This window comes from Morus notabilis, unplaced genomic scaffold, assembly GCF_000414095.1.
Source record: "Morus notabilis unplaced genomic scaffold, ASM41409v2 Scaffold680, whole genome shotgun sequence".
Taxonomy (NCBI): domain Eukaryota; kingdom Viridiplantae; phylum Streptophyta; class Magnoliopsida; order Rosales; family Moraceae; genus Morus; species Morus notabilis.
In genome coordinates, this window is record NW_010367564.1 from 208,430 (window position 1) to 219,884 (window position 11,455).

At 38.5% G+C, this 11,455-nt stretch overlaps 1 non-coding gene across 1 annotated transcript; it reads left to right on the forward strand.

The window, feature by feature from the left end:
- The first annotated feature begins 10,584 nt into the window (after positions 1–10,584).
- Positions 10,585–10,691, forward strand: LOC112094429. The gene has a single exon (XR_002903520.1). It is a non-coding gene; the product is annotated as a small nucleolar RNA R71 (small nucleolar RNA).
- The last annotated feature ends 764 nt before the right edge of the window (positions 10,692–11,455 follow it).

Sequence of the window (11,455 nt, forward strand, 5' to 3'; positions counted from 1 at the left end):
TGTTCCACATAATCTCATTATGCGAAATACACTCATTCAATATCTTTCCATATTAACAGTGCGGATAACACCGTTCCATTCTAAATGAGAATGACATGTATTAATAATGTTTTAATTAAAGATTCCAAACTTTAATTAAATTCATCATGAACAACATTTTTTATTATTATTCTTAAACACTATCCTCTCGTATATAACACTTATATACTATGTTTACGGTTACATAAACAATCACGGAATTTTCATTTGATATTCATAAAATATTCATAAATATATACACATAAAATGATGAATAAACTCTTTTATTAATTAAATAATAAATATCCTATTACATCTCATGCTTCAAGGACACTATTCCCAACAATCACCCACTTGTCCTAAAGCAGGTGTGTTATGTCTCTAATCCCAAATCCATGTAAGTGCCAATCAAATACATTCAATGGCAATGTCTTGGTGAACGGGTCAGCAAGGTTGTCCTCTGACGCGATCTTCAAAACTGCTACATCAACTCTATCCACAATGTCTCTGATCAGGTGATATTTCCTTTCTATATGTTTCGCACTCTTATGGCTTCTAGGTTCCTTTGAATTAGCCACCGCTCCACTGTTGTCACAGTAGAGCTTAATTGGCTTATCCATATCTGGAACAACTTTCAGATCAGTTAAGAACTTCCTGAGCCATGTAGCTTCTTTTGCGGCTTCACAAGTTGCAACATATTCAGCTTCCATGGTAGAGTCAGCAACACACTTTTGCTTTATACTTCTCCATACCACGGCTCCTCCATTAAGAGTGAACACAGAACCAGATGTCGACCGTCGACTATCTCTATCTGATTGGAAATCAGAATCTATGTATCCGGTGAGAGACAAATCTTCTCCGGAATATACCAACATATAGTTTCTCGTTCTCCTAAGATACTTGAGAATACACTTTACTGCAACCCAATGATCTAATCCTGAGTTGGACTGGTAGCAACTGACCACTCCCACGGCATTGCAGATATCTGGTCTTGTACACAACATGGCATACATAAGGCTTCCCACACCCGAAGCGTAGGGATACCGTCTCATATCTTCTTCCTGTTGTGGAGTCTTTGGACATTGTTCCTCAGAAAGGTGAATACCATGCCTAGAAGGCAAATTCCCTTTCTTGGAATTCTGCATCGAATGCCTAGACAACACTTTGTCAATATAAGATGTTTGTGATAACGCCAAAAGCTTTTTCTTGCGATCTCGAATAATCTTGATCCCAAGAACATAGCTAGCCTCTCCCAAATCTTTCATTTGAAATTGGTTGGCTAACCACTCATTTACATCTGTCATCAATCCCACATCATTCCCAATGAGTAGGATGTCATCGACGTAAAGAATTAAGAAGACCACTTTCATTTCTTTCTTGTACTTGTAGACGCATGGTTCATCAATGTTTTGATCAAATCCATAAGACTTTATAGCCTCATCAAACCTGATGTTCCATGATCTAGAAGCCTGCTTCAGTCCATAAATGGACCTCTGCAGTTTGCAGACTTTCTGCTTTTGGCCTTCCTCTATGTAACCCTCTGGTTGTTCCATATAGATGGTTTCCTTAAGATAGCCATTCAAAAAAAACTGTCTTGACATCCATCTGCCATATCTCATAGTCAAAATATGCTGCAATGGCCAGGAGTATCCGGATGGATTTAAGCATAGCTACTGGCGAGAAAGTTTCCTCATAGTCAACTCCCTCCTTTTGGGTATAACCCTTAGCCACTAGCCTTGCTTTATAAGTCTCTACTTTTCCATCTACAGCATTTTAAAAGAAGAGTTGCTGCAGCAATCCTACAGCATTTTAAAATAGATTGCTACAGCAATCCTAAAGCCTTTTCAAAATGATTGCTACAGCAAAAGAAAAAAAAATAGCAGCCACTGTTTTCAGTTAAACGAGACCTTTAGAGGTTGAATTTCAAATTTCTCTAAAAACAATAATTTTAGATCTCGACGAGTCGAAGAATTGTCGTGAAGAACAGATTTTCAAAATCCGACTCTAAGATGCAGTGAAATGCAGATTTCAAAAACTGCACAGTTTTAACAAAATGAAACTAAAACAGTGACGTTTTTAACAAAAGGTTATCAAAGAACCTGAGATGTGATTTCAGTAAAATAATAAGGTTCTAGACCTCGCTTTATTGAGGAATAGCCGTGAAGAAAGATTTCAAAAAAAGGGGTTTCTACAACATAGTTTCACGGTGGTTTACAAGTCAACCGTAAAACGACTTGGGGAATAATTTTCAAAAGTCGATATTCGAAAAGAGTTTTTACAACGGGATTTTAGTGCTTGTCACTAAATGAGTGAGTTATCATTTTATAAAAATCGAATGATAGTTCTTTTAAAAGCTTAATAGTTTTCGAACAAAACATCCCGACGGGCACTTACAAGCCCAACACGGTAGGTCCCTAGAATTTTGAGGATTTTATGTGGGTCCAACGCCTGCATTAATTTAAGAGACTCCGTTAGAGTTTAAATTTCAACGGCCTAAGAGCTAGAATGCCGTGAATAAGTTTCTAGGCCGAATTGGGCCTTAATAATATAATGAGTCCAATGAGGAAAAATTATGGAGAATAAGTTACTAGATTGGGTAAATGATTTTCAACCTAGACATAAGTATGCTAAGGGCAATTAAGGAAAATAAGATTTTGAGGATTTAATAAATTGATCCTTATAGTAAATTATTCTTCAGTAAAGGAAAGGAATACATACCTTAAGTAAAGGGCTGGATTTCCTTCATAAGCTGCTAAAATAAAATAGCAAAAGATAGATAATCTCACTCTCAATAGGTGTTCATTTTCAAAAGTAAGCAAGTAAGAGAATAGGCTGTTTGGCGAAAAGTGGATTCCAGCTCGGTAAATCAGGTAAGTAGGAATCTCACCTATAGTATGAATAGATTTTAAAGAAAAAGTTACACATGTTATATATGCATGTTTATGCTTTAAGTATTGTATGCGATGCTATGTCATGCTACATACACATTAGCAGCACACATGAATTATATGTGTTTGAGTGAATTTAATGTTATGTATACTATGCTAGATCATACTGCATACACTTAAGCAGTGCACATGAAGTATATGTGTTTGAGTACATTCCATGTTATAGTATGCTCTGCTATGTCATATTGCATACACCTTAATAAGTCAAGAGGAACTTATAAGAATAATATCAGTTGAGTGCCGTACCAGCCTCCACAAGGGAGAAAAAGAAAATAACAATAATGTCCTCCGACTCAAGGGAGGCATTCAAGTTATAATCACGGTGTCGTGGGGGACCTTGTAAATCCTCACATTCTGATGATTGCGCGTAAGTGGTACGCGAGCACTTGGGCCCATCAGTAAGAAAGATAATATAAGATAATAAGACTATGATAAGACATCATAATTAAGCATAATCAGCTCATGCATATTTTTTCATGTAAACTTACAGTTATTTTGCGAGAGAGAGTTCCTACTTGCTAAGCGAAAGATCAATCAGATATGTTCATGCTGTAGGTAAGAAACCTATCAGCAATTCTTGAAGGGCAGTGGCGAGTGGCGGGCGAATGGTGGAGATGGGAATGGATACTGCTCACAGTTAAATCTTCTGCAGTAAGTTAAAGTAAAATCATGTATACGTATATATGATTCAAAGGTTTCAAGCACGTATGTTTAAAAAGTATATGTACATATGTATGTTAAGAGAACCGAGGTTGTAGCTAACAACCCTAGTCTTGAGTTTTTAAGTTTTAGAACGTTGCAACAGTGCATGCAACAATTAAACGAACTTCAAATACGACGGTTTAAATGATTGATTTTGAAAGGACTTTAAGAAGTACTTGAATTTAAGATTTCTCACGAAATTCGTTTTAAGGTCAAATTAGATGGCCCGAATGTATTGGCTAGTTTTAGAAAGGCTTTTAAAGAGTATGTGAAATAAGAGTTCAAATGTCACTCAGTTCGAAAGATATTTTTAGAAGGTTTTATCTTAGTTGAAATTAAGAAATTTAGTGATTCATTCTTTTGAAATTATCGTTATGAATTATGAAATTATTCTTTCTTATATAAAAAAAAAATGTTCCGCAAATTTTAAGAAATCCCAGTAAGTACAAGTTAAAAAGTAAGCTACGGTGGCGGCCTCATACGAGGGTCGTCACAAGTAAACTAGGGACCAGTTGTGGACTTGGAAAAGGCATTCTCTGATCGTTGTTGTGCATCAGAGGGTTCTTCTATCATGGGAGAATATTCCCTCATTTTCTCATGGGTCTGTCGATCATTAGATCCTGTGGAGGAAGCCATTAGTAGCCGCGTAATGTCTATGGTTTCTTCTGCTCCTTCAGAATCTTCTGAGCTATTTGGTGTTTCAAATGAACTATCTACAGTCTCAGATGGCTCTGAATCTAATTCTAAGACTGTTTTTGAAACTGTTTCTATTCTTGAGGAGAGTGCCATGTGAGCAGGAGTGTATTCTGGGTCTTTTCCCTTTTCTTCTGTAGCTGGTTTAGCCTTTTATGGAACAAGCTCATCTTCTTCTGATGAGAGACTCATCCTGGTAGTCTTTTGTTTTGAAGAAGTTGGTCTTGCTGAAGTAGTTGGCTTTGAACATATTGGATCTTTTGAAGATCTCATGTGTCACCTTAAAGATCTTTGAATAGTCAGGTTGAGATGAATGTGAGTATGAAGGAAAAAGTGAAGGTCTAAATGGAGGAAGTGGATAAGAAAGAAGATCAAACATTCTCCTTTCTCTTCTATCCAAATCTTCATCGATCTGTCTGAGCTCAGCTTTTAACCTCTGGATTTCCGTTTCTTTTCTATCAAATTTTGGACCAAAGTACCCCTGATTAATGAGATTTCTTAAGTTAGAATCTAACCGCATGATTCTTGACTGGAGGCTGTCAAAGAGTCTTCGTGCACCGTCACTGAGGCTGTCAAGCTTTTTGTCAGCAAGGTTGGCCTGGGCTATGACCTTGTCAACCTTTGTTTCAATCTTCTATAGGATCTGGTTTTGTGCTCTGGCATTTTGAGTTTACCAGTTTAGAACTTCTTCTGCTTGACTGGACATATGATCTAGAGACCACCTTGGTTGTCTAAGACTGAGGCTTGCAAGTTCCTTTCTTTTTTCTCCTTCAGCTTTGCTGCTTGGATGATCATCTTCCTCATCATCTTTAAGGTCCATCCAGTAGTCACAGCTTGGGTCACACATAGAGGGGTCAGTATCCCATATGAAGTGACCATTAATCTTGTCAGTGAACATCTTGGATCCATCTGCCGCAAAGTTGTAGACAGGGATGTCTTCTTCTGTAGACACTAGTCTGATCATCATGGATGGTGTTGTGTTAGAACCTTCATCAGGAAGTCTAAAGATAGTTTTTACCTTTCCATCTTCAAATTGAATGAAAATTGGGTCGACTGTGTGGATGGGCTTATGATTACGGTATAGCTTCTCATAGTTGGTGAATGATTAACGCCCAAAAGTGATGCTCACAAGCGGTCAATTGTAGCACAGAAGGGCGGTCGTATCCACAGAGAGATAACAAAATAACAAGAATGACTAACAGAATAAGAGCGTTAGAGAAAAGTGAATTAAAGAAAAATGAGAGTTTTTTGGGATTTTTGTTGCAAATAAAATAGAAATGAGGGAATTTGTATGGAGAAATTCAGTAGTGAAAATGGTAAGGTGTCGAGAATCCCTAATGTCTCGTTCACCAATTCAAGTTTTGATTCACAAAATAAAAGAATCAAATAAATTAAATCTCTATATTGACTCTAGAAATATTATCATTACAAGTTATCTAAAACCGACAATATATCAATTTGACAATATTACAGTAAAAGACAATTTGTAAAATAATTTGAATAACAAAACAATGCGTGACATAATTACATAAGAAAAGCGTGACTGAACTTATATAAAAATTGGCACACAATATTTTGAAAAGTAATAGAAAAATAGATGAGATTTAATTCATTCAGATATTGAACTTTACAGCACAATGAATCAAAACCCCGAATTGGGTCACTCAACAGAAGTTCATCTCTAACCTCACCAAGAAAACTCTAGCCTAGCTTGCAAAACATTCTCACAAGTTCTAGAGAGAAAATATGAGACTGACAGCAAGATGACATAAAACTGAATATTCAAAAACTTTTTAAAACCTTAGGCAAACCCTATTATTTATAGTGTTTAAAGGTTGCCTGTCAAATAAAGAAACAAACAATAAAAATAGAAAATTACAAAGGAAAAGGAAACAAAATAAAATTACACATAAATTAGGAGAAATCATATATTTAATTTAAAGAAGAAATCCGGTAATTTGCTCTGATTTTTGGGGAAGAAATTCAGCTTCAGCAAATGGGACACGTGCCGCAACGTGATTGGCTATGAGGAATTACTCGCCATGTGTCGCGCTTGGAGTGGTGGAGTGTGCTGGCGCGGAGTCAGAGTGGAGGACAGTTGGGACCCGCATTGGACAAGTGTCGCGTGCGGAGTGAGCGGCAGGTCTGGCGTGAGCAGACGCAGGACCCACGCGGTGAAAAGCTGGGACGCGCAGTGATGCTGCGTGGAAGGAACGCGCGCACTGAGGAGTTCCCGTGCATATGACGCGTGAGGCGCGAGATGGGGCGAAAGGGAGGCGCGGTCTGAATGGCGGGGTCTGCTCGTGTTGGCTCGCCTTGGCAGCTTATTTGGCTAACGCAGCTCCAATCTCTTTTTGGCTTGTGAGGCTCGGCTTAGTGGCTTAAATTGGCTGAAAATTGTATCTTTTTGTATAGCTCTTTACACTGCTTTTTATCTGCAAATAATTAAGCAACAACTAGATAAATTCCAATTAAAAATATTCTGAATAAAAATAATGAAATTGTTTAATTAAAGCTTAAATGTTTTAATATTATATAACTCAAAAGCAGTATTTAGGGTGTATTTTCATGCACTGATCATAACCCCCAACCAGCTTATTGCTAGTCTCTAGCAATCCAAGCGCAAGAGAAATCATGTCACAAAGAAAATCTGATCTCAACTTGCTTAGTCACCTGAGTATTTCAAATAAATTGTCAGTGAGAAGTTAAAAGATACTATCAAGATTATTTCAGTCATAACTCCAAAGTCGTGTGTGTGTGCTCCAAACCATAACCTTCTTACCACTAACCATAACACATGCAGTCTTGAAAAATTCACCAAGCAGAAGTCTCAACTCCATTGATCTCACAGGTGTCAGAAATATTTAAGTGTAAAGGTTATCTCTCATGGAGTTGGAAATGGAACAACCAACGCTCAGTGTGAGGAAGGTAAACTTTAGGACAAACAGTTGAACGAACATTGACCAACAGATAGGTTAATCAACTACTAGAACATTCCACCATTCTTACCACAAACCAACTTTTGGGTTTTCATTCAGGTCAAATAGAAAATTACAGAAACGAACAAAGAGCCAAAAATGCATAAGAAAATAAACTACTCATTTTTTTTTCCTTCTTCTTCTTCTTTTTTTTTTTTAGCAAGAGACAACCTGCAATAATGAGGTGAATGTAGAAAGGTGTTCTTTTGACAAACAACTATATAGCATCAAATGTGATTACGACCAAACTACATGATCTGTGAAATGTTGCTCTTGCTCATTTTTTTTCTTTTTCTTTTTTTTTTTTTTGAAAAATAAGAAATGAGGCTCTATTACATAAGATCATTCCTATCCAACCCAAAATCCATCCCTCAAGCATATGCACCAAGCATACCACTAACCATGTAATGATGTTCTAATAATGATTTTACCAGCTCAAAAGATCAATGAAAGTTCAAAAGTCATTTTCTCTACTCACCAAAAATCAAGCACTTAAACTCAGAAATTTTCTCAGCTGACATGCATTAACATTCATCTTACCACAAGGTTTAGCACGTGCAAAAAGAAACTCTAGAAGTCATTTCTTTGTAACCAAGACAGCAAAAATCAACCCAAACCAATCATTTTGAATCATACTCAGACAACTTTACAAAAATTTTTACCCAAATATCAACATGACAAAAATCACTCTTATGCATGAATATGCTCACCACCCCCAACCAAAATCAGACAATGTCCTCAGTGTCAAAAATTATGGAAATATAGAGAAAGAAGACACCTAGACGATGAACTTTCCACTTATGATCACAGCATGAGCTTCCTGATATGATTCTCTAAAAACACACATAAAAAAATGTAAAAATAAGCAAAGAAAAATAGAAAATCAAAATATGGTACAGAAGATGTGAGCAAACTACTCAGGGCTGGTAAACGGGGTCGTTGAGAATGATCTCTTCAACCTGGTTCACCCGCTCTAAGTAATTTTTGAGACGCTGGCCATTTACTTTGAATATTCTCCCATCGGTCGGGTCCTCAACCTCAACAGCACCATTGGGAAAAATGCGTTTTACTACGAACATGCCAGTCCACCGTGACCTCAACTTACCAGGGTGGAGATGCAAACGGGAATCATAGAGATAAACTCGTTGATTCGGCTCGAAATTTTTCCTTAGGATCTGCTTATCATAAGTTGCTTTCATTTTTACCTTGATCCTAGAATTGCACTCTTTCAGCATGTCGATCAATCGTTGTTCTTGCAATGGATCAAGTTTAGATGAGATGATGACTGGGAATGTGTCTTCATCTCCCAAGAATGCATGTTTTAAGCCCTCAAGTGGTTGGGCTAGCTTGAATTTTGGAGCCTCTTCAGTGGATGATTTCGGTTTTTTCCTTCTGTTGGGAGCTCCTGAAAACATGGTGACCCAAACTTAGTTCCTCTATCCTATGATTCTTTGAAAATGGCAGCAATGGTAGCCACCTCACAAGGATCGGAACTCTCATATTCATAATTTTGGAGGAGGTTTTCCAGATCTTCAGAATTACTTTGCGGCAGAACCCCCTCCTCGACAAGTGTGTTGATCATAAAGGTTTGGTGACACTCATCATCATCACGTGGTTGCTTTTGAATATGAAAAATATTCACCTCAAGGGTCATATTCCCGAAAGATATCTTCATGAGACCATTCCTACAATTGATACGTGCGTTTGCTGTGGCAAGGAAAGGTCTTCCTAGAATAATGGGAATTGATGACTCCATATTCACTACGGATTGTGTATCTAGGACAAGAAAATCCACGGGGTAATAAAACTTGTCGACTTGCAACAAAAAATCTTCCACTATTTCCCGTGGTCTCTTAATGGATATATCGGCCAGTTGCAGAACCACAGATGTGGGCTTAATCTCTCCAAGACCCAATTACGAGTAGACCGAATAAGGCATGAGGTTCACGCTCGATCCTAGGTCTAGTAACGCTTGGCCGAATTCATGTGTCCCGATCTGGCAAGAAATGGTAGGACAACCTGGATCTTTATACTTCGGTGGTGTCTTCTGCTCAATCACCGCGCTCACTTGTTTCGTCAAGAATGCAGTCTTCTTGACATGGTGCTTTCTCTTTATGGTGCACATATCCTTGATAACCTTGGCGTAGGCCGGCACTTGCTTGATCACGTGTAGTAAGGGAAGATTGATCTTCAATTGTGTCAAGTGCTCCAAGATCTCACTTTGATTTTCCAGCACTTTCCCAACAGGTTGGAGAGCTTGGGGAAAAGGCACCTTTACCGGAATTTTTGTTGGCTCTTCTTTCTTTTGAGCCGATTCTTCATTACTCGAAGTGGTACTACTTGTCAATGGCATGTGTGAATTCTTACCACTTCGAGTAGAGATGGTGTTAACTTCCTTGATGTTTTGACCTTCAGAGTTGGAAGTTTGAGCCATGTTTTGTCCTCTCAGATTGGACTGGGCTTGTGATGGAAATATACCGTGCTCTTGAATGGTTAAAGCTTCTGTCCGCTTTGTGATTTGACTTTTTATTTCCTTGTTCTCTTCCACCAGCTGCGTGAGCATTGAATCAACTCTTTGATTCGTCTTATTTTGCGCATCCATAAAAGCTTTTAGGGTATCCTCTAAAGAATTCCCTTTCGGCTGCATGTTAGTCTGAGGCGCAAAATATGTCCTTGGTGGATGAGATTGTTGCTCTGATCTCCATTGCGCTCCAGATGATTGTGCATGTTGGTTTGGATCTCTCCAACTGAAGTTTGGGTGGTGTTTCCAGCTATCATTATAAGTGTTTGAGAAAGGTCCATAAGGCTTATTGTATGTGCCCAATGCAATGCATTGCTCTTCATATACCCCTCTCATTTCAGTTAAAGTGTGGCAATCTTGAGCTAGATGGCCCATTCCACCACAAACAAAACAGGGCTCATGTGCCTCTGTCCTTGCCACCATATGGGGTCCTTTACTATCTTTACTTTTGAGGGCCTCAATTTGCTTCGTCAAAGCTTCAACTTGGGCCTTGAGGCTGTCCTCTTCTCTTAATTGATAAACTCCAACTGGTCGGGACCTACTGGTGCTCTCAGTAGCACTCGGTCCAGTCCAAGTATGAGCTTTCTCAGCTAACTCATTCAGGTACTCGATAGCTTCGTCAGGATCCTTTTGGAGAAAATCTCCATTGCACATCATCTCAACAAATTAGCGCTCTTGGATTGTGAGTCCATCGTAGAAATAGCTTATGAGGCACCAACTTACATATCCATGGTGGGGACACAGATTTCACAGATCTTTAAATTGCTCCCAAGCTTGATAGAGAGTTTCATTTTCCTTCTGAGCAAAATTCGAGATCTGTCGTTTCAAATTATTAGTCTTATGGTGTGGGAAATACTTGTTAAAGAATGTCGTCGTCATTTCTTCCCATGTACCAATAGACTTGGGCCTAAGAGAATACAGTCAGCTTTTGGCCTTGTCCTTCAGAGAGAAAGGGAAAAACTTCAATCTGACAGTGTTTGCGGCCTCAGCACGGCTGTGAAAGGTGGCCACCACCTCTTCAAACTCCCGAATGTGTACATATGGATTCTCGTTCTCTAATCCGTGAAAGGTTGGGAGAAGTGCAATCATGCCCGGCTTGAAATCTGTAGGCGTTGCATTTGGTGGGAACATGATGCAAGATAGGGTGGCCGCGTGCGTTGGGTGCAAGTAATCTTGCAACGTCCTCTGCTGAACTTCCTCGTGTTGTGCCATTGTGAATAGATTTTGAAATGCGAATTCCAACGACGAGTGCGAAGACGGAGACGTAGAAGACGAGTCGGATAGAATTTCACTAGGGGTTTCTAAATCTGGACGTTGAGCAAATCTCAATAGTTCGTCTCTATACCGATGCATTCACCCAAAGCAGTTTTTTTTTAATTTTTAATTTTTTTTTTGGTTTTTTTTTGTTTTTATTTTTAATCAAAGCAAAAGAAAATAACTATATAGTAACATAAATTGTAACCACCGAGAGTGCTCCCAGGAAAGACTATAGCTCTTAGCTCAATGAATAGTCTCCTAGACAGAGCAACGTTCCCAGGAAAGATTGGTGGGGCAAGGCCCACTTAAGTACCAACTTTTCTAGACAGATCTCCCTC